The sequence below is a fragment of the Trachypithecus francoisi genome, unplaced genomic scaffold (genome assembly GCF_009764315.1).
Source record: "Trachypithecus francoisi isolate TF-2019V2 unplaced genomic scaffold, Tfra_2.0 Lachesis_group7, whole genome shotgun sequence".
NCBI classification, from domain to species: domain Eukaryota; kingdom Metazoa; phylum Chordata; class Mammalia; order Primates; family Cercopithecidae; genus Trachypithecus; species Trachypithecus francoisi.
Window position 1 is genome coordinate 84896458 of NW_022681472.1, and position 24109 is coordinate 84920566.

The 24109-nt window shown below is 44.2% G+C and overlaps 1 protein-coding gene across 1 annotated transcript in view; it reads right to left on the bottom strand.

The window, feature by feature from the left end:
- The window catches only part of GSDMC (gasdermin C), a 55767-nt gene extending 41639 nt beyond the window's left edge, over positions 1 to 14128 (bottom strand). Inside the window, exons 1-3 of the mRNA XM_033202930.1 lie at positions 14076 to 14128; positions 12341 to 12394; positions 3017 to 3185 (exon numbers count right to left, since the gene is read on the bottom strand). The gene's annotated coding sequence lies outside the window, so the exon portion shown is untranslated. The remainder of the gene's footprint in view (positions 1 to 3016; positions 3186 to 12340; positions 12395 to 14075) is intronic.
- Between the last annotated feature and the right edge of the window lie 9981 nt (positions 14129 to 24109).

Below are 24109 nucleotides of genomic sequence, written 5' to 3' on the forward strand. Positions count from 1 at the left end.
CTTTGGCTGCCTGTGCTTGTGGGGTATTACTCAAGAAATGTTTGCCCATTCCAATGTCCTGGAGAGTTTCCCCAGTGTTTCATTGTAGTAGCTTCATAATTTGAGTCCTTAGATTCAATTCTTTAATCTATTTTAATTTAATTCTTGTATATAGTGAGAGATAAGGGTCTAGTTTCAGTCTTCTACATGTGGATATCTAGTTTTTGCAACAGCAGTTATTGAAGAGACTGTCTTTTCCCCAATGTGTAGTCTTGGCACCTTTGTGAAAAATGAGTTCACTGTAGGTATATGGATTTGTTTCTGGGTTCTCTATTCTTTTTTTATTGGTCTATGTGTCTGTTTTTATGGCAATACCATGCTCTTTTGGTTACTATAGCCCTGTAGTATAATTTGAAGTCAAGTAATGTGATTCCTTGAGTTGCGTTCTTTTTGCTCAGCATAGTTTCAGTTATTCTGAGCCTTTTGTGTTTCCGCATAAATTTTAGGATTGATTTTTCCCTTTCTGTGAAGAATGTCATTGGTAGTTTGATAGAGATTGTATAGAATCTGAAGATTGCTTTGGGTAGTATAGACATTTTAACAATATTGATTCTTCCAATCTATGAACATGGAATATCTTTCCATTTTTTGTGTCCTCTTCACTTTATTCCATCAATGTTTTACAGTTTTCATTGAAGAGATTTTTCACTTCTTCAGTTAAATTAATTTCTAGGAATTTAATTTTATTTGTAGCTCTTGTAATTGGGATTACTTTCTTGATTTCCTTTTCCGATTCTTTGCTGTTGGCATATAGAAGTGCTACTGATTTTTGCATGTGGATTTTGTATGTGGAAACTTTCATTTATTTATCACTTCTAATAGCGTTTTTTGTTGGACTGTTTAGGTTATTCCATATTTAAGACCACATCATCCACAAACAAGGATAATTTGACTTCTTCCTTTCCAATTTGGATGCCCTTTACTTTTGTCTCTTGTCTGATTGCTCTAGCTAGGAGTTCCGTTCCAGTAGTATGTTGAACAATAGTAGTAAAAGTGGACATCCTTCTTGTGTTCCCAATCTTAGAGAAAAGGCTTTCAGTTTTTCCTCATTCAGTATAATACTAAGTATGAGTCTGTAGTATATGGCTTTTATTATGTTGAAGTATGTTTCTTCTACATCCAATTTTTTAGAATTTTTATCATGAAGGGATATTGAATGTATTTATTCAAATGGTTTTTCAACACCAATAGAAATGATCATGTGGTTTTTGTCCTTTATTCTACTGATATGATGTATCACATTGATTGATTTGTGTACATTGAACCATCCTTACATCCCTAGGATAAATCCCACTTGGTCTTAATGAATGATCGTTTTAATGTGTTGTTGAATTTGGTTTGCTCAAATTTTGTTGATGTTTCCATCAATATTCATCAAAGTTGTTAGCTTGTATTTTCTTTTTTTGATGGATCTTTGTCTGATTTTGGTATCAGGGTATTCCTGGCCTCACATAATAGGTTTAGACATATTCCTGCCTCCTCTATTTTTTGAAATAGTTTGAAAGAATTGATACTAATTTGAAAAAAAATCAGGAGGGAAGTTGTTGGGTCCTGGGCTTTTTTTGCTGAGAGACTTTTTATTATAGCTTTGATCACATTACTTATTATTGGCCTACTCGGGTTTTGGATTTTTTCCTGGTTCAATCTTGCTACATTGTATGTGTCTAGGGATGTAACAATTGCTTCTAGGTTTTCTGATTTATTGGCATATAGTTGCTCACAGTATCCTCTAATAGTCCTTTGAATTTCTGTGGTATCAATTGTAATGTCTCATTTTTTATCTTCAATTTCATTTATTTGGGTCTTCTCTCTTTTTTTAGTTAGTCTGGCTAAAAATGGGTCAATTTTGGCCAGGTGTGGTGGCTCACACCTGTAGTCCCAGCATTTTGGGAGGTCAAGGCAGGCAGATCACTTGAGGTCAGGAGTTCGAGCCCAGTATGGCCAACATGGTGAAACCCCATCTCCAAGAAAGGGTTCTCTTAACTCTTTCTTCTCTTTATCTGTCTGTATAATTTTAAATTACATTTCTTTGTGTTTGCTGTTTCTTCCTTCTGCTTCATCAAGTCTGTTAAAACCTTCTATTGGATTTTTTAGTTTAATTATTATATTCTTCAGCTTCAGAATGTTTTCTTTTTTTGGTTTTTATCTCCTTGTTGATATTCTCATTGTGTTCATTTATGATTTTCCTGATTTCATTCAGTTGTCTGGATATGTTGTCTTGTAACTCTCTAGCTTCCTTTAGACTATTGCTTTGAGTTCTCTGTCAGATATGCACAGATTTCTATTTCCTTAGGATTTGTAACTGGATATTTATTTTGTTCCCTTGGTTATGTGATAGTTCCCTCATGCTTCGTGTTCCTTATCACTTTGTATTGGTGTTGACACATTTGAAGAAATAGACACCTCTCCTAGTCTTTACGGAATGGCTTCAAAGGGAAAGACTTTCACTAATCAGCCTGGCTAGAGATTTTGAGAGCCTCTCAAACATTTTCTATGGATGTTCACATCCCACTTCTGTCTATCTCTCCTGGGGAAGAAAGCTGAAGATTATACACCTTCTCTCAAACTTGCAGAGCCATGTTGATTGCACTAAGCCATCTGCCCCTTTTCCCTAGGGCAGTGCACTGAAAGGCTGAGACATTTAATGCACATTCTACTATTCTTCCTCTCTCCTTGAAAAGGGGTCCCAGGGTTCTGCACCTTCCTCCAATCTTGCAGAGCCCTGCTGCCTACAGTAAGCCATCTACCCTTTTTCTTTCTCCTTGGCTGCCTCCAGACATTCAAACTATGCTTGCAGCATTTTAGTAAGGACAGAAACAAGTCCTTTGGACAGGATCACAAAAGGCTGGGATGTTGAATAAAGATTTCACTCTCTCTTACCCACTAAAGAAGTCATGAGCCAAGGTGATCTCTCAGCACAGAGTTTTGCTGGCTTGGAGGCGGGCTGACTCAGGTAAAGTGAAATTTCTCTTCTTACCTGTTTCAATGCAGCTGTTCTTTGGTTTGTGCTCATCTGGGTTACCACAACTTCTTAACTGGATTCTGGACTTTTCATAAAGGTGTTTTTGTCCATATGTCATCATTAAATCGATGATTCTATGGAAGATGAGGGCTGGAATTCCCATTCCACCTCTTCATGCTTTTGACTGAAAATGAAAGTTGTGCAATTTTATAAGTTAAGGGAAAAGCAATAAAAAAAAATAGTGTATCAATTGACTTAACTATATCAAATAACTGTGGGTACCTGAGAAAGTCACGAAGAAAAATTTAGAGTAAACTAAAGAAACTATTTGCCGCAAAATGACAGAATCAATACCATTGTCATATAAAATTTTTTAAACTACAGAACTTAACAAATGAGTAAAGGAAAAAAGTAGATAACTCATCAAAGAAATACAAAACAAATGAACATTTAAAAGTGTTGAAGATGACTAGCAATCAAAGTAAATAATATCGAGATTGCATTTTCACTTGGATTTAGGAAAGTTTTTTTTTTTTTTTTTGAGACGGTGTGTTGCTCTGTCACCTAGTCTGGAGTACAGTGGATTGATCACAGTTCACTGTAGCCTCGACCACCTAGGCTTAATTGATCCTCCCATCTCAGCCTCCTAAGTAGCTGGGACTACAGGTGCACACCACCATGACCAGCTAATTTTTTTCTTACTTTTTGTAGAGTCAGGGTTTTACCATGTTGCCCAGGCTGATCTCAAACTTCCAGGCTCAAGTGATCTACCTGCCTCAGTCTTTCAAAGTACTGGAATTACAGGCATGAGCCTCCACACCCAGATTAAAGTTTTTTAAAAATACAAATACTTTACAGTGCTGCCAATAATACAGTAAAACCAGAACTCATATAAATATTGGTAGGAACATAAGCTGTATGATATTTCTAAGCTTGTGGTAGTAAGTATTAAAATCATTTTTTGACATTCATGTACTTTGAATCAGTAATTTTGCACATACAAATATGTCTTAAGAAGATAATCCAAAAGTTAAGCAAATATTTAGATACTTATTATGGCATTATTATGTTACTAAAGAACTGAGGGTACCTAAATTACCAACATTATGGAAATTAAGTTGGAACAATAACGTAAGTTTTATTCTGCATCCTGGAGACCCTCCCAAGAGCAGAGTGGAGAAGGAGTCCTTGTCCTCTCCCTTCCCAAATGCTGAGTCCCAGCTGGAGATCATCCTGATTCATCTGGGGTTCAGCTCTTCTGAGACAAGGGAATGCCCTCGCCCCATCACTCACTCTCACACTCTGCTGCCTGTATCTACAACATCACTATATCTGGTCAAGGGAGCGTCCTGGTGTCAGTTACTACCTATTGGTGGCCATAAAACAGAAAAAGGCTAACCCTTCCAAACTTGTGCACTTAGCAGACTCTGCTTCTACAAAGACCAACCATATTCAAAGCAGCTCTCTAATGAGGAGTAGGCATGAGAATCGGATTCACACTTTAGAGAGAGGTCAGAGACTCCTGCCGAGGGCACCAGGAAATAGTGGTGCTCTTCAAGATCATAGTGAACCATACGGTGATTTTAATTTAGAGAGGGAAAGAAAAGAAACTCCATTTTCAAAAATAGCATATTTCGTATGTGTTGACAAGCGGGAAGTGAATGAAGTCAGAAGGTTAATTTGGTAGCAGAGCCTGCAAGTCACGACCTGACCACTAGGAGGCGAGCGAGGTGTCTCTGAACACAATCCGGGCCTAGGGAACAAGGAAACCAACCTGGATTGTGCCAGTGAAGGAAACACTGGCCCGACACCAAGGACTTAACCCTCATAGCAAGTCAAGAAGGAAAATAATGTGCGGAAATGTTCAGTAATTTCCAATAGCCTCTGCTGTGTAACTTCAGAGGAAATTCGAATCCCTCTTTAAGTATCAGCTGTTGGGAAAACGAATTATTAACGAAATTATTAATTAAAAACTAAATACTCTTCCAACCCAGAAAACCTGTGTCCATAGGTAGTAGAAAAAGAAAACACTTTTTTTAATTGAATAAACATTAAACCACAAGCAATCCACTAAGAGACTGCAAAGACAAGGATAAAATTGTATTCTTTATATATACAAGCAGATATCTCCAATTACATACTTGTTTTCAAGATAAGCAACAACTAGTCCCCAAGTATGAGGATCTGACAGCACCATCTGTCAGACACGGCGCATCCCAGATTCACCTGGTAATTGGTGTGACCACCTGTTAGCAAACTGGCTTTATCCAGAGAAAAAACAAACCTCTAATATCTTTATGACAGGAGGTAATTTTGCAATGTGAAGTAAGATACACCCCTCCCCACCGCACCCAGTTCGGGTCCTGTCTTCCCACAGAAAATAGAAGATAAGGTTGTTTCCATTTGAAAGACAGGTTCTCAGATCCTTGAGAAAGACATTCCTGAGTCATCAAGCTGATAAATAACTTATCTAGTTTTCAAAAGGATTTATATACATTTTTTTTTCTGAGACAGGATCTCACTTTGTCACCCAGGCTGGATTGCAGTGGTGCAATCGCAGTTCACTGCAGTCACTAACTCTCAGGCAAAAGCCATCCTCCCATCTCAGCCTCCCAGATAGCCAGAACTGCAGGTACACAACACCACACCCGGTTAATTTTTGTATTATTTGTGGAGACAGTGTTTCACTGTGTTGCCCAGGCTGGTTTTGAAGTCCTGAGTTCAAGCGATTCACCTGCCTCAGTCTCCCAAAGTGCTGTGATTACAGGCGTGAGCCACCACGCCTTACCTATACATTTCAAAGAGAAGAGAAAGTACTTACAAGTTTTCTAAATTTAAGAAAAAGGAGGCCAGAAAACCCTCTTCCCTTATGTTCAACTGGGAGAATTAGCCTTATTTTTAATTTCTATTTGTCCTTACACAGCCTTCTCTCGCAAATAATGGAAACATGACCTTCTCTCCCTGGCTGACGCAAGGAATGGAGTTGCATGTCCAGCAATGCAACTGATACCAATGTATCTTCACCTTATCCAGTTCAACAGGATCTTTCCCCTCACCTGACAACACGCTCAGGTCTCTGCCATAAACCCTCTTCTCCAAGTCCTCCCACCCATTGTCCCCTCACAGCCGACATATTTCAAGAGTCATTTACACACTGGGTTGCCACTTCCTCCCCTGGCAGCACCATACACCTCAACCACTGCAGGCTACCCACTGGTGAATTTACTCATAAGCCACTAACAAACACGGCTTGATCACTCCATCATAGGAACTCTCTTCTCCCTGGATACCAAGACACCACGGTCTGTGGGGTCTCTTTTTATTGGATTCTATCCTGTCCCTTTCAAAGGCTCTTTTCCCCTCCTGAACACTTAACTTTCAGTCTTATGCTATCCTCAGACATCAATACATATCTCTCCATAGATATGAAATCACCCAAGAAGATGGCGGGCTTGGGAGTGGAGGAGGGAAGGAGGCCCCATGACAGCAAGACCAAGGGCAACAGGAGGACAAGCCTGCATGACAAGGGAGGGAGGAAGCCAATCTTCTTTACCTTACAAAGGCAGTTCTCCAATGTTAGAGGGCAGAATGATCACCAGAAGGGCCTATTTTAAATGTAGGTTCCGGCTGGACATAGTGGCTCACACCTATAATCCCAGCAATTTGGGAGGCCAAGGCAGGTGGATCACTTGAGGTCAGGAGTTCAAGACCAGCCTGGCCAACATGGTGAAACCCCCATCGCTACTAAAAAAATACGGTAATTAGCCTGGTGTGGTGGCACATGCCTATAATCCCAGCTACTTGAGAGGCTGAGGCAGGGGAATCGTTTGAACCTGGGAGGCGGAGGTTGCAGTGAGCCAAGGTCATGCCACTACACTCCAGCCTGGGTGACAAAGCAAGACTCCATCAAAATAAAATAAAATAATATAAAATAAAATATGCAGGTTGCAAGGCCTTCTTTCAGAGAGCCTGATTCAGAAGATACAGTGAGGTCAGAGATAAATTTAACAATCATTCCAGATGACTCTAATGCCAGGGGTGGGGAGCCAGGCCACACTGAGAAAAGCTGCCACAACCTGGTGTGACAGAGGCAGCCAGGGAGGCTGCAGCACAGAGCCCATGAAAGACTAAGCAGCAATGACCTCAGCATCCTTTGGCTTTCCTAACTAGGTGGCTCCTTCTTCCAGCCAGTCTTTTCATCTCAGATGACAACAAGCATAAAATCTTTTAAGTAGGGGAGTTTCAGAGCTGGGCAGGTCCTCTGCCTGGACCCTGGGCCCAGCTGAGCCCTGACCCCCTGCTGATATCGCTTGGGTATTTGTCCCCTCCAAATCTCATGTTGAAATGTGATTCCTAATGTTGGAGGTGGAGCCTGGTTGGAGGTAATTGTATCGTCGGGGCCCCGGGAAACAGGGGGTGGGTCTCTCACAAATGGGTTAGTTCCACTCCCTTGGTGATAAATGAGTTCTCACTTAGTTAGATCATTCAAAATCTGGTTGTTTAAAACAGTCTGGGACCTCTCCCTTCTATTAATATCTCTCTCTCTTGCTCCTGCTCTTGCCATGTGACATACTGGCTTCCCTTCACTTTCTGTTATAATTGGAAACTTCCTGAGGCCTTCACCAGAAGCAAATGCTGGCACCACACTTCCGGTACAGCCTGCAGAACCATGAGCCAATTAAACCTCTTTTTGAAAAAATAAATTACCCAGTCTCAAGCATTTCTTTACAGCAATGCAAGAATAGCCTAATAAAGGCCTCAACACCATTTCAGAAGTCATCTGAGAGCCCCTCCCATTAGAGGCTCAGAGGCCTAGGAGGAAATAATGGTTCCATAGACCAGGCCCAGGGTCCCGCGGCCCTGCACTTTGTCAGGACATGGCTTCCCTCATCCTTGCCCCTCCAGCTCCTTCCTTGGCACAAAGGGGCCCAGGTACAGCTTGGGCCACAAGCTGTACCTGAGGGCACAAGCCTTAAGCCTTGGTGGCTTCCACATGGTGTTAAGTCTGCAGATGCTCCGAATGCAAGTGTGAAGAAGGCTTGACAGCTTCCACCTAGATTTCAGAGGATGTATGGAAAAGCCTGGGTACCCAGGAAGAAATGTGCCACAGGGTCAGAGCCCCCCAAAGAGAAATTCTACTAGAGTGGTGCCAAGGGGAAATGTGGCTTTGGAGCCCACAGAGTTGCTAGCAGGACACTGCCTAGTAGAGCTGTGGGAAGGGGGCTACTGCCCTCCAAACCCCAGAATGGTAGCTTCCTGCAGCTTACGCCCTTTGCCTGGAAAAGCTGCAAGCACTCAACTCCAACCCATGAAAGCAGACATGAGGGCTGCCCAAGACTTTGGGATCCCATCCCTTGCACCAGAATGCAGCACATGGAGTCAAGAATTATGTTGGAGCTTTAATATGTAATGCCTTCCCTGCTGGGTTTCAGACCTGTATGGGGCCTATGACCCCTTTATTTTGGTCAATTTCTCTCTTTTGGAATGGGAATGTACACTCGATGCCTGTACGCCCATTGTGTTTTGGGAGTCAGTAACTTTTTTTTGATCTCACAGGTTCCTAGGCAGAAGGAGCTCATCTCCAGATGAGACTTTGGGACATGGGACTTTTGAGTTAATACTGGAATGAGTTAAGGCTTTGGGGGACTACTGTGAAGGTATGAATATATATTGAAATGTGAGAAGGACCTGAGATTTGTGGGACCAGGAGTGAAATGATATGATTTGGATGTTAGTACCCTCCAAATCTCATGTTGAAATGTGATTCCCAGCGTTGGAGGTGGGACCTGGTGGGAGGCGACTTGCCCATGGGGGCGGATCTCTCACGAATGGTTTAGCTCTATCCCCTTGGTGATAAGTGAGCTCTTGCTCAGTTAGCTCACATGAGATCTGGTTGTTTAAAAGAGTCTGGGACCTCCCCCTTCTCTCTGCCTTTCTCCCACTCTTGTCATGTGACATGCTGGCTCCCCTTCATCTTCTGCCATGATTGGAAGCTTCCTGAGGCCTTCATCAGAAACAGATGCTGGCATCATGCTTCCTGTACAGCCTGCAGAACTGTGAGCCAAAGAAACCTCTTTTCTTTATAAATTACCCAACCTCGGGTATTGCTTTATAGTGATGCAAAAAACAGCCTAATACAGATGCTCCTAAGAGCCCTGCTGGGGACCCAGCCCCCAGTGACCCACAAGGAACCTTTCCCAGACAGGCTCCTACACCACCTGCCATTCTCACCTAGCTCTGACCATCCACAACCCTTGGGGACACAGAGAATCCAACCTTTCTCCTCTGAACTCTAGGATAGAGGTGTGTGTGTGTGTGTGTCTGTGTGTGTGTTGGGTTGGGGGCTACCTGGGGCTCTACTTCTCTCATAGTGGTTAGAGGTAAGAAATAAGGGGGAAGAAGAGGGACTTGGAAAGAGGAGAAGAGGGAAATGGAAGAGAGGAAGAGGGAGAAGAGACAAGTCTTGGTGAGAGAGCAGTGCTTTCTCCTTCCAAAACAATTGTGGATGCACACAGAGCTCCAACATGCCATCTGCAAAGAGGTTTCTGGTTGATACCTAAAGGAATGGAGGTGCCTGGCTCATACTGATGGGGAGTAACATAGCATTTCAGGGATGTTCTCTCACCAAGGAACTGTGCCCACTTTCTGGTTGGTATTGATGCCTGAGGCAGATTTCAAGCATCTGCAAGATGAGTTTTCTCAAGAAAAGGAGGCACTGGCCCAGCTCTCAACAAACCTTCAAGGTGTCATGTTCTATAGTATCCTGGTCATGCTTGGGGAGAGAGGAGCTCTACAGGACATCACGGACAGTGAGGGGTTTCACAGCTGCCTAGGGAGATCAAAGCTGTCAAGAGACAGGTTTGGGAGATATGACCACCAAGATATATGGGGGAAGAGGAATGAGCAAGATGCCAGAGCAATGAGAAGGACAGGGGACGCTGGCCCAAGGCATAATCAGGGCCACGGAGTACAGCCCCCACATAAGGAGGCTGCTTGGAATTTCCTGGGGGAGGTAGAGAGCCCTCACCCTCACGTCTTGGTTATCACCTATAGATACAGAAGATATAGGCAAATTATGTGATTTATGGTATTACGATTATTACCAATAATACTTGCCTCCTGTAGTTAGAACCGGGTCCCTCAGATTCTTTGGATGGCCTTGGCAGTGCCATCCTAAATGAGCTGGGAGAGAACTCATGCAACCCATGGCTCAACCCAAGACCCTACCTCGTCTATTTCCTTGAAGCTGTAATGGGTGATGGTGATTTTGGGGAAGGGTGAAGAGTCACAAGATTGGCCCTCGATCTCATGAAAGGAATGGGTTATATGCCACCTCTCCAAAGCCCTTCCCATATTGTGATCTTTCATCCTCACATCACACCTCTCTCCAAGGTCAGGGTGCTCACTGGGATAACTCACCAGTAATGCAGACCGACCCTGAGGCCTGGAAAGTAACTGGCCATTGATCATGGAAGGTGTCCTTGGAGGTGGATGACTCCAGCCTCCAGCCTCAGAGTCCCAGCCTCTGGGCCGTTTTATTCAGCATCCTGGAGACCCTCCCAAGAGCAGAGAGGGTAAGGATTCCCTCCTCAGGAGTCTTCAGTTCCTTGAGAGTGCTAGCCTGCCTTGCCTGGGAGAGAAAAAAGTGACTCAGAGCCTAGGCAAGCCCTCTCGCTGTGAGAGCAGGGTCACAGGTGTGACAGCCACCTTTCACTTAGGTAGCTTTGCTGTCCCCAACACTTGCCTTCCCAGTCACCTCTCTCTTCCCAGGAGCCAGTCTTTCCCTCCCCACATCCCATCTCCTGTATCTCTAATGTCCCATCCAAGCAGATGAGACGGAAAGATCGACTAAGGCTTGGGCTCAAAGCCTATGAAGTGGAAAAGGACACTTCAGCTTCCTCCTGCTCCCCAGGAGATCGTGTCTCATTCGTATTTTCTGTTTTCACCTATATTGAAAATGTTCTGGGGTGTTTTTTGTTTGCTTTTTAAACCACAATAATTAGCTCTGGGTGTTTCACATTTATTTTTTCTTTCCACCCAGGGGAAAACAAACAAACAAACAAAAAAACCAGAATGGTACATTCCAGAAGTTTCCCATGTCTCTAGTGGTGCACGGAAGTGGCCAGGGAGAGCTCTGCTTTCAAGGGAAGATGGGGTCATGCCCGAGGCAGCACACACTTCTCCCCTCCCCTGTTCTACAAGCTGAAGGGTTTTGTGTCATCTTTTAGAATTGACTCACTCCTGTTCCTAGCGCCTCTACAGCAGTCAGTTATGAGTGACAGGAGAGTTTGCCAAGCTGAGAAGAACAGATTCATCCTCTCTCGCTTGCCATCCATGTCCTTGCCTTTTGGTAACTTCTGCTACTATTTTTAAAAATTGCTATTTAACATCCCTTGTATCTTCTTATGTTCCCTTTCTCCCTTAAGGCAGTTATCTTTTGTAACCAAATAATCCTCAATTAAGAAAAATAATACAACCTCATCTCCTACTGAATATCTGAATATGAGATCCAGAAAGTCTCACTTTCACCTTTGAAAAAGGAGAGAGGAGAAGAAGAGAATTTGCGTTTACTCAGTATCTACCATGTGCTAAATTACATGCTGGACACTTTCACACAGCAATACATTTCATCTTCCATCCAGTTAAGAGATAGAATCCCCATCCTACAAATGAGGACACCTGGACTCACAAGGGTCAATAACTTTCCAAAGATCATGAAACTGGTAAGAGTCAGAGCTGGGATTCAAACCAATGTTTATCTCATCCCAAAGTCACTACTATACTATACTGTCTCTCCAGGGAGAGAGAAGCTGGGGAAGAGAAAGAGACAGAGAGAGAGAAACTGATTCAGCACCAGGGATAGGGGACCCTGACTCAAAGTTACATGAAAGTCTTGGCATGGCCACTCATGGTGGCTCACGCCTGTAATCCCAGCACTTTGGTCGAGAGAGGTGGATCACCTGAGGTCAGGAGTTCAAGACCTGCCTGGGCAACATAGTGAAACTCCGTCTCTACAAAAACACGAAAATTAACTGGGCGTGATGGTGGGCACCTGTAATCCCAGCTACTCAGGAGGCTGAGGCAGGAGAATTGCTTGAACCTGGAGGCAGAGGTTGCAGGGAGCCAAGGTTGTACTCCAGCCTGGGCTACAGAGTGAGACTCTGTCTCCCCGCAGCTTTGGCCTACTCCGACCTTTCCCATTCATTATCTCATTTCATCCTCATGCAACACCTATGAAATAGATAGGACAAGTATCATCCTTGGCCAGACCTCAAAGTACAAGAGGTCAAGGGACCTGATTGGGATCGCACAGCATTCAGAGACAGAGCTGGTACTTACATCTGAGGCCAGAACTGCTTCCAGTTAGCCATGGTCTTGAGTGGAATCCTCGACCTTACATGGAGAACACAAGAAGAAAAAGTCAGGAGTTCACAGGAGTTGTGTTATCTATTTTTAGAAGGTAATTAGAGATCACCTAGCCTACTCCTTTGCTTCTCTGAAGCTCAGAGAAGTGAGGTAGCTGCAGTGCCTTCCATGTCACCTGAGGGGTTGGTGACTGAGCTGGGCAAGGAAGCCTGTCCCAGGCTCTCACAGCAGAGTCAGAGACCAATGATCCCAGGAATGCATACTGAGGCCTTTCCTCCCACGGTCCCACCCATTATTGGAGAGAATAACTTTCCAAAGGTCATGAAGCTGGTGAGAAACAGAGCTGCGGTTCAAACTAAGGCTTCTCTGACTCTGGTTCTGCTGTGCTTAAAGAGCAGTAGATTGAAAACCCCAGGTGTAGCCCCAGCAACACTTGAGGAGAGGTAGAGGTCAGGCCTACATAGTGCCCTGGCTCAGCGGTCAAGGAACACCAGCCACCAGCTCAAGGCAGGATATCCTCTTCTTATGAATCTTCCTCGGGTCCCCAAGACGCTGCACAAGAGAAGCTCCAGCCAGACACACACCTTTATTCCTAAACAGAAAGGCAGCACTGCCTGCTCCTCCATCTCTCTATGTAGATCTCCCACTAAGGGTGTCACGGAGCCCAACCTGGTTATGAACCTGGTTTATGAACATCCATGCTACAGCGAAGACAGATTCATCTGCTCAGGCTGCCATTGCAAAATACCATAGACTTAGTGGCTTACACAATGGAAATTTCTGTCTCACAGTTCTGGAAGCTGAAAGTCCTAGATCAATGTGCCAGCATGGTCAGGTTTTGGTGAGGGCTCTTGTTGTAGCTTGTAGAAGTCCATCCTCTCACTGTGTCCTCTGGTGGAGACAGTGAGAGCTCTGGAGACAAGCTCTCTGGAGTCCCTTCCTATAAAGGCACTAATCCCATCATGAGAGCCCTGTCCTCATGACGTAATCTAACTCTAGTTACCTCCCAAAGACCTCATTTCCAAATACTGTCCAAAGGCCTAATTTCCAAATACTACTGCGAGGGATTCAGTGTGAATTTGGGGGAGACACACACATTCAGACCACAACAAAGGGGAAACCAAATGCAAGCCCTGTGCTGTCTGTTGTGAGGCTGCTAGCTGGAAACCCAGATCTCTTTTTTTTTTTTTTTTTTTTTTTTTGAGACAGAGTCTCACTCTGTCACCCAGGCTGGAGTGCAGTGGTGCGATCTCGGCTCACTGCAACCTCCACCTCCCCGGTTTAAGCGATTCTCCTGCCTCAGCCTCCCGAGTAGCTGGGATTACAGGCATGCGCCACCACGCCCAGCTAATTTTCGTATTTTTTAGTAGAGACGGGGTTTCACCATGTTGGCCAGGCTCGTCTCGAACTTCTGACCTCAAGTGATCCACCCACCTCGGCCTCCCAAAGTGTTGGGATTACAGGCGTGAGCCACTGCACCGGCCCGCAACCCAGATGTTACAGTTGGAGAGAACTGGAGAACAAATGCAAGGCGCAGGAATGGCATGAGAACTGGCAGTCCTCATCGATGCAGGATCCATCCTATTGAAACCCGGCACTGCAGGTCACTCTCATCAGCCGCATTAGCAGTGGCCACAAGCGCAAACAGCCACCCTGGAGCTGCCCTTGCCAGACGCCTGTGGCCCCCACCCGTGCTCTGCCAACTCACCATCGGCTCCTCCCGGTTGTAGGTTATTTCTTCCTGCTCTGTTAACTCGGACTACACAGGAAGGCTCAGGCGGAAACTGTTTCTCAATGTGTAACCGTAGGGCGGCAGCAGAGAGCAGCAATAAAGATGCACTATTTTCTCAGCGACTTGGAAACTGGATTTTATTGATGGTGGCTTTTTGTTCATTTGTTTTTAAGTATAGCACAGAGGTTAAGACTGCAAACTTCATAGCTAGACTCCCTGGGTGCAAACCCTAGCGCTGTCACTTACCAGTTGTGTCAGGGGCAAGTAATTGAACCTGTGCTTCAAATTCCTATTATTAAAATAGGGATAATAGTCAACCTCATTACGTTGTTGTAAATCCGCTGAGACATATGAAGCACCTGGCTGGCGCTTCACACTCACAAAGCGGGAGCTTGTGTTCGTATACAAAACTGTTCCAGGATAGCCTCCAGGGAACTTTACACTCAGGTTCCCCAAGTCTCTCCCATCCAAACAGGCCTGGTCCGAGAATCCCTGGGATGGGCTCAGATCGGCCCCGCGGGTGCAGTTACTTTGGCTCAGCCGGCGCCTCTTTATGGAACTAACAGCAGGAAAAGCACTTCTTCAAGCAGAAGATAATCTGGGCCTGAGGGGTCACACGGAGGGACTCTAGGTCAATTAAGGCGGTCGGAGCTGGGGGACAGGGTTTGGAGAGAACAGAATCCCCTCCACTCTCAGGCTGACCCCAAGCCACCTCTGTCCTGGTTCTCGAAGTGCAGCAGCACCAGCCTCCCGGCGGGGTGGGGGAGCTTGTTAGACCTGCACCTTGTGGGGCTCCATCCTGGACCTGCTCAGAAACTCAGGGGGCGAGCCCTCCTGGTGATTCTGATGCAGCTAATGTTTGACAGCCACTGCAGTAAATAGATGGAGACTCCTGATTTTGGATGGGAAATGGTCAGGTGTCCTCATATAGCCCTTAATTGTTAGCAACAAAAATATTAGGATGCACAGGACACAGTACTTCACAGCCTGTAAGCTCAGCACTCTGGGAGGCCGAGGCGGGCAGATTGCTTGAGCTCAGGAGTTCAAGACCAGCCTGGGCAACATGGTAAAACCCTGTTGTATTAGTTCGTTTTCATACTGTTACAAATAACTGCCGAAGACTGGGTAATTTATAAAGGAAAGAAGTTTAATTGACTCAGTTCAGTATGGCTGGGGAGGCCTCAGGAAACTTACAATTATGGTAGAAGGTGAAGGAGAAGCAGGGCACCATCTTTACCATACGGCAGGAAGGAGAAGCGCAGAGAGAAGGTGGAGAAGAACCCACTCTAAAACCATCAGCTCTCGTGACAACTCACTATCACGAGAACAGCATGTGGGAAACTGCCCCCAAGATTCAATTACCTCCACCTGGTCTCTCCCTTGTCACGTGGGGATTACGGGAATTATAATTCAAGATGAGATACGGGTGGGGACACAAAGCCTAACCATATTACCCATCTCTACAAAATAGTTAAAACAGCCAGGCATGGTGGTCCTGCCACCCAGGAGGCTTTTAAATGTTTGTATTTAAAAATTAGCTGGGTGCACCTGTGGGCCCAGCTACTCGAGAGGTTGAGATGTGAAGATCACCTGAGCTCAGCAGGTCAAGGCTGCAGTGAGCCGTGATTGCGCCACTGCACTCCAGCCTGGGTTCAGAGTGAGCTATCAGGATACTTGATACACAAAGGGCAAGAGGCAGGTAGGGAGAGGAAGGCCAGGTGCCAAAATAATGGAATACCTGGATCTTCCAAAATTCCTGGTGAGTTGAGGACAGAAAATTTCAAATCAGAAGCGTATAGAAGAAAATTGGGGCATCCACTGCTAGAATACACAAAAGCACAACAATTATGATACAAGACAAGATGTGTTTCATATGAGATGGTCACAGTCACTTCAGCCTGGGGCAACCAGCAAAGACACAAGCCTTTTCTGTTCCTGTACTACTTGATATTTCAATAGCTTTTGTTACTCTTTGTTCTTCAGGGGTAAGCAGGATAATGCAATTAGAATAGCACATGGTTTATATCTGTGTTGTCCAGTTCAATAGCAATTAGCCCATGTGGCTATTAATCACTTGCAATGTACCTATCCCAAATTCAGATGTGCTGGAAGACTAAACTACATACCAGATTTTGAAGGTTTAGGATGAGAAAAAATAATGTAAAAGACATCATTAATCTTTTTATGTTGATGATGTGGTGAAATGTTTTTAATATGTTGGATTAAATAAAATGTTACATATTACATTAATTTTATTTGCTTTTACTTCAATGTAGCTACCAGAAAAATTTAATTGTATATGTGGCTTATATTATATTTGTATTGGGTAGAACTGATTTAGAGTAAAGGAAAACAAGAAAAGAATTCACACCCTAGTACTGCTGTGTGTCCTTAGTCAAGTCTCTCAACCTCTCTGTTCCTCTGTAAAATTAAGATAGCCTTCATTATATTTTACTCATCTACTTCAGTAACAGAATTATCATGACATTTGAATGTGATTGTGGATGTGAAAATAATTACGAAGTGTAAAGAATGATTCAAATTTTAATCGGTATCAGTCGGTAACAGGCCGTGTGTTTATCTCCATTCCTCCCTTCCACCCCCCAGTTGATGACATTATTCTGAAGCATTTTCTCCCTGCCTCATTCATCTCAAAAGAAATGACATGGCATGTGAAGATACCCCAGGCCTCGGCAGTGAGACTCCGGAGAAGGCACTCTGCAGCTACCCCCGAATGCCCTCCTTCTCTGGCTCATAGACCTTTAGGTGCAAAATCTGGCAGCCTCCCCAGCCCCCCATGTTCTCTGCCCTGCTCCCTCCTTCCCCTGAGACAATGAATAGAGTCCTTTTTTTTTTTTTTTTTTTACCTAAATTGGGTGGGAAGGGAATGAGAAAATCAGGAAATACAGAGGATTTTTTAAAAGACACTATCTCAGTATTATTTTTTTTTCTTCAGAAAAATGTGTATAAAGATATTGCACTGGGTTGATTAGTGTCACCCCCACAAAAATCGGTCTATCAGGGATCTCAGAATGTGGCCTTTTTTGGAAATAGGGTCTTTGCAAATATAATTAAACTAAAATGAGGTCTGACAAAGAGTTTCTCCTTAACCAAACTTTAGTCAGGCTCCTCTTAATTGTCTTCCCAACCAGGCTTCGACTTTTGGACTTCCATATCTGTCCTGCATTATCCAAGTTTTATGAAGAATCCTACTAACTCAGTTTAGCCAGAAGCCCCCACCCTCAATATCTGGACACCCTCAATGTCTGACCAAATTCCTCATTGCCCACCACACCCCAGGTGATGTGTGATCACTTTGGCCTGCCATCAGCAAGAATCCTGTTGAGTCCGCGTATTAGTCTGTTTTCACGCTGCCGATAAAGACATACCTGAGACTGGGAAGGAAAAGAAGTTTAATTGAACTTACAGTTCCACATTACTGGGGAGGCCTCAGACTCATGGTGGGAGGTAAAAGGCACTTCTTACATGGTGGTGGCAAGACAACATGAGGAAGATGTAAAAGTGGAAACCCCTGATAAAACCGTCAGATCTCATGAGACTTACTCACTTCCCTGAGAACACTATGAGGGGAACCACCCCCAGGGTTCGAATTATCTCCCACCAGGTCCCTCCCCAACACGTGGGAATTATGGGAGTACAATTCAAGATGAGATTTGGGTGGGGACACAGAGCCAAACCATATCTTTCTGCCCCTGGCCCCTCCAAATCTCATGTTCTCACATTTCAAAACCAGTCATGCCTTCCCAACAGTTCCCCAAAGTCTTAACTCATTTCAGCATTAACCCCAAAGTCCACAGTCCAAAGTCTCATCTGAGACAAGGCAAGTCCCTTCCACCTATGATCCTGTAAAATCAAAAGCAAGCTAGTTACTTCCTTGATACAATGGGGATACAAGTATTGGGTAAATGCAGCCATTCCAAATGGGAGAAATTGGCCAAAACAAAGGGGTTATAGGGCCCATGCAAGTCCAAAATCCAGCAGGGCAGTCAAATTTTGAAGCTCCAAAATGATCTCCTTTGACTCCAGGTCTCACAACAGGTCAGCTGATGCAAGAGGTGGGTTCCCATGACCTTGAGCAGCTCTGCTTCTGTGGCTTTGCAGGGTACAGCCTCCCTCCTGGCTGCTTTCATGGGCTGGTCAGTTGAGTGTTTGAGGCTTTTCCAGGCACACAGTGCAAGCTGTCAGTGGATCTAACATTCTGGGGTCTGGAGGACGATGGCCTTCTTCTCACAGCTCCACTAGGCAATGCCCAAGTAGAAACTCTGTGTGGGGGCTCTAACCCCACATTTCCCTTCTGCACTGCCCTAGCAGTTCTCCATGAGCATCCCATGTCTGCAGCAAACTTCTCCCTGGGCATCCAGGCATTTACATACATCTTCTGAAATTTAGGCAGAGGTTCCCAAACCCCAGTTCTTGACTTCTGTTCACTCACAGGCTCAACACCACGTGGAATCTGCCAAGGGTTGGGGCTTGCACCCTCTGAAGCCATGACGTGAGCTCTACATTGGCCCCTTTCAGCCACGGCTGAAGCGGCTGGGATTCAGGGCACTAAGTCCCTAGGCTGCACAAAGCAAGGCCCAGCCCATGAAATCATTTTCTCCTAGGCCCCTGGGAAGACATCCAACATGCCCTGGAGACATTTTCCCCATTGTCTTGGGGATTAACACTTGACTCCTTGTTACTTATGCAAATTTCTGCAACCAGCTTGAATTTCACCTCAGAAGATGGGTTTTTCTTTTCTATCACATTGTCAGGCTGCAAATTTTCTAAACTTTTATGCTTTGTTTCCCTTATAAAACTGAATGCATTTAACAGCACCCAAGTCACCTCTTGAATGCTTTGCTGCTTAGAAATTTCTTCCACTAGATACCCTAAATCATCTCTCTCAAGTTCAAAGTTCCACAAATCTCTAGGGCAGGGGCAAAACGCTGCCGGTCTCTTTGCTAAAACATAACAAAAGTCACCTTTGCTCCAGTTCCTAACAAGTTCCTCATCTCCATCTGAGACCACCTCAGTCTGGACCTTATTGTCCATATCACTATGAGGCTTTTGGTTAAAGCCATTCAACAAGTCTCTGAGAAGTTCCAAACTTTCCCGCATTTTCCTGTCTTCTTCTGAGCCCTCCAAACTGTTCCAACCTCTGCCTGTTACCCAGTTCCAAAGTCACTTCCACATTTTTGGATATCTTTTCAGCAATGTCCCACTCTACTAGTAATAATTTACTGTATTAGTCCATTTTCACACTGCTGATAAAGACATACCCAAGACTGGGAAGAAAAAGAAGTTTAATTGGACTTACTATTCCACATGGCTGGGGAGATCTCAGAATCATAGTGGGAGGTGAAAGGCACTTCTTACAAGGTGGTGGCAAGAGAACATGAGGAAGATGCAAAAGCAGAAATCCCTGATAAAACCATCAGATCTAGTGAGATTTATTTACTACTATGGGAACACTATGGGGGAAACTGCCCCATCCAAGATTAAAATTATCTCCCACCAGGTCCCTCCCACAACACGTGGGAACTATGGAAGTATAATTCAAGATGAAATTTGAGTGGGGACATAGCCAAACCATATCAGTCGGTTTAGCAAGAATTCCCCTGATGTTTCCTCTAAACAATTTTCCATCCACAGACCCCACTACTCTGTTACCTGACTATAAATTCCCACTTTTCTTTGTTGTATTTGGTGTTAAGCCTAATCTCTCTCCTCTACTGCAAAACCCCACTTTAGGGGTCCCTGTGCCTATGGCAATGGTCCTGTATAAAGTCCTTCATACCATTCTTTAATAAGAGTCTTGAATACATTTTTCTTTAACAGGACATTCTGAGTGAAAGTGGGCCCTAATCCAATGACTGGTTTCCTTACATAAGAGCAGATGGAAATACAGAGACCCTCAGAGAAGAGAAGACCATGTGAAGATGGAGGCAGAGGTTGGAGTGATGCATACAAGCCCAGGAACACCAAGGATGCCGGCATCCACCAGAAGCCAGGAAGAGGCAAGGAAGTGTTCTCCCCTAGAGCCTAGAGAGCAGTAGTCCCCAACATTTTTGACACCAGGGACCATTTTCCTGGAAGGCAATTTTTCCATGGATGTTGGGAGAATGGTTTCAGGATGATTCAAGTGCATTACATTTATTGTGTACTTTATTTCTATTATTATTACATTGTAATATATAATGAAACAATTATACAACTCACTATAAGGTAGAATCAGTGGGAGCCCTGAGCTTGTTTTCCTGCAACTGGACAGTCCTATCTTGAGGTGATGGGAGACAGTGACAGATTATCAGGCATTAGATTCTCATAAGGAGCACACAACCTAGAGCCCTCACACGCGCAGTTCACAAGAGGATTCATGCTCCTATGAGAATCTAACGCCTCTGCTGATCTGACAGGAGGTGGAGCTCAGGTGCTAATGTGAGTGATGGGGAGTGGCTGTAAATATAGACGAAGCTTCACTCCCTCACCCACCACTCACCTCCTGCTGTGCAGCCCATTTCTTGCCGGCCACAGACTGCAGAGTCCTCCAGAGGATCCAGTATCTCAGGGAGGGGGTCATGGGAGGAAATTGGGGGTCAGGGGCACAGAGGCTAAAATAATCTTTGAAAATGTATTGTTAAGAAACAGATCAGATCTTCAGATCTCCCTTACTCCATAGCTGAAGACTGCCCCTCCCTTACTTGAGCAGAAGACAGAGTCACTAGGCTGGGGATCACCTGGCACAACTGTGAACAATGGTATCAAACTGAAAATAAAGGAATAGGCCAGGCACAGTGGCTCACACCTGTAATCCCAGTACTTTGGGAGGTCAAGTCAGGAGATTACAAAGTACTGTAATCCCAGTACTTTTCTCCAGATTTCGAGACCAGCGTGGCCAACATGGTGAAACTCCCATCTCCACTAAAAATATAACAATTAGCCTGGTACGGTGGTGTGCTCCTGTAATCCCAGCTACTTAGGAGGTTGAGGTGGGAGAATCGCTTGAGCCCAGGAGGCAGAGGTTGCAGTGAGCTGAGATCATGCCATTGCACTCCAGCCTGGGCAACAGGTGTGAAGCCCTGTCTCAAAAAAAGAAAAGAAATGAAAAGAAAGGAATAAGTGATTATTTACACTTGTAAGGCTACTTCCATCCAGCCCGGCTTCTACTGGGTTCCCAAATGGCCAGCAGCCAGGATTTTGCCTTCCAGGCAGAAGACTGGACGATTCCTCCCTGGGAACTCAGTTTAAGAAAAAGACCAACTGATACAGACATCTGGTTTCCCCGAGAATCTGATTTCCCTGAGGAAACAGCGGGGCAGATGGTTTGAAACCCTTAGCAGAGGTTTCAGCCCTAGGTGCAGATAGGAATCCACTGGGGAGCTTTAAAAAAAAAAAAAAAAAAAAAAAAAAAACTGATGCCTGGGGTCCACTCCACAATTGTGGTTAATTGCTCTGTGATAAGAGCATTGAAAAGTTCAAAAACACTAGATGATTCCAATCTCAACCAAGTCGGCACCACTGGCCTTTGGTGAAGCTCACTGTTAATAAGCACCACTCATCTATTCGGTACTCCCAATATGCTTTTGAACACCCCTCTCCTAAGTGGGAGCAGAGAAAGATCACCAGACATCTCAGAAACAGACAGAGACCAAAACAAACCAAAAAAGCAGATCGGAGGAATGCATGCGGAAAGAAGAAAGTATATATTGTATTTTTTTCATCATTAACATCCTCAGAGAAATCGAAGAAAAATTTATTGCAATAATAACAAGATGACATTTTTAAATGAACACCGAGAGAACATAAAAAGAACTTTTAGAAATTCAAACTCTGATGGGAGAAATAAAAAATCCAATAGAGGGGTTAGAAGATGAAATTGAGGTAGCTTCCTAAAAAGTGGAGTAAAAACCCAAAAGATTAAAAATAGGAGAGAAACAAGACTTTTAGAGCAGCTGTTCAGTAAGCCTAACATCTGAATGAAACAAGTCCCAAAATAAGAGAACACACACATTTTTAAAAATGGAGAGAAAATCATCAACAAAATAATTCAAGAAAATATTCCATACTTAAGATATGAGTTTCCAGATTTAAGAGCCCATCAAGTTCCTGACACAAATGGAGGAAGTTGGGTTGACAAAAAACATATTTTCATGACATTTCAGAACATTCAAACAATGTACAAATCCAGAGAGAAGAAGAAAAGTTACTTACAAAAGACCGTGTGTGAGAATGACTTTAAACGACAACCAAACTAGAAGTAATCCCTTCCTAAATTTTGAGGGAAAATTATTTCCAACCTAGAATTCTATACCAAGCTTGAAGCTAGAATAAGGACATTTTCAGACAAATCCTTTTTTTTTTTTTTTTAATGCTTCCCATGTTTCCATTACCAGAAAGCTATAAGAGGGTGTGACATACCAAAGTTAAAAGAAATCCAATAAGAAGACATTGGACACTAGGAAAAGGAGATTTATGTAGATCAGAGACAGAGGAATTCCCAAGATGATACTAAGTTCCCAAGAGATTTCTCCAGGAAGCAAAATTAATACCTTGAATCTGAGCATATTAGGAGAGTTATGCAATTAGCAGAGTTTGAATTTAATTAGATATACATAAGTACATAGAAAACAAGGGGAAAAGCAAAAAGAAAAGGATAAAAGAAGTAAAACAAAAATTCACCAAGAAAGGAAAAAAATCACAGTTTACTAATACATGAATAGCATTTTTAGTCTTTAATAATGAACACAGGAAATTAGGATATATAGTAGTCTCTAAAGTTTTGCTTTAGTGGTTTCAGTTACCCCAAAAATCTTCAATGGAAAATTCAAAAAATAAGCAATTAATAAGTTTTCAATTGCACACTGTTTTGAGTAGCGTAATGAAATTGGCCGGGCGCGGTGGCTCAAGCCTGTAATCCCAGCACTTTGGGAGGCTGAGACGGGCGGATCACGAGGTCAGGAGATCGAGACCATCCTGGCTAACACTGTGAAACCCCGTCTCTACTAAAAAAAATACAAAAAACTAGCCGGGCGAGGTGGCGGGCGCCTGTAGTCCCAGCTACTCGGAGGCTGAGGCAGGAGAATGGCGTAAACCCGGGAGGCGGAGCTTGCAGTGAGCTGAGAACCGGCCACTGCACTCCAGCCTGGGCGACAGAGCGAGACTCCGTCTCAAAAAAAAAAAAAAAAAATGAAATCTTGTGCTGTCCTCCTCTGTCCTGTGGGGACATGAATCATCCCTCTGTTGAGCATCTTCACACTGTCTACACTACTTGCCCATCAGTCACTCAGTAGCTGGAGGGGTTATCCGATCAGAAAAAACAACAGATACAGGGGTGGCTACTATCTGTGGTTGCCAGCATCCACTGGGGGCCTTGGAACATGGCCAGGTGGGTGAGGGGGAACCAGTGTAAGTCCACTGGAAAGATGAGGGATGGGACTTGTGCATGGTACAGAGAGAGGGGGCCCCAGACCCTCATCTTCTATGGTCAATCCATGGATACTTTCTAAGACTCAGCAATTGATCAGCAACACAAGCTTGTTACTTAAGAGATGACAGACACATAGGACCATATCTTGTATGAAATATCCAGAATGGGCAAATCCACAGAGACTGATGCAGGTGAACCCCAAAATTGAGGCTCACTCGGGGAGAGTTCTTGGCTTCACCCAAGAAAGAATTCAAGAACAAGCTTGCAGTGAAAGAAAGTAAGTTCGGCCGGGCGTGGTGGCTCACTATTGTAATCCCAGTATTTTGGGAGGCCAAGATGGGTGGATCACTTGAGCCCAGAAGTTCAAGATCAGCCTGGGCAACATGGTGCAACACCGTCTCTGCTAAAAATACAAAAATTAGCCCAGCTGGTGGCACACGTCTTTAGTCCCAGCTACTCAGGAGGCTGAGGTGGGAGGATGCAGTGAGCCATGACCATCCCACTGCACTCCAGCCTAGGCAACAGAGTGAGAACCTGTCTCAAAAAAAAGGATGAAAGAATGTTTATTAGAGCAACAGCA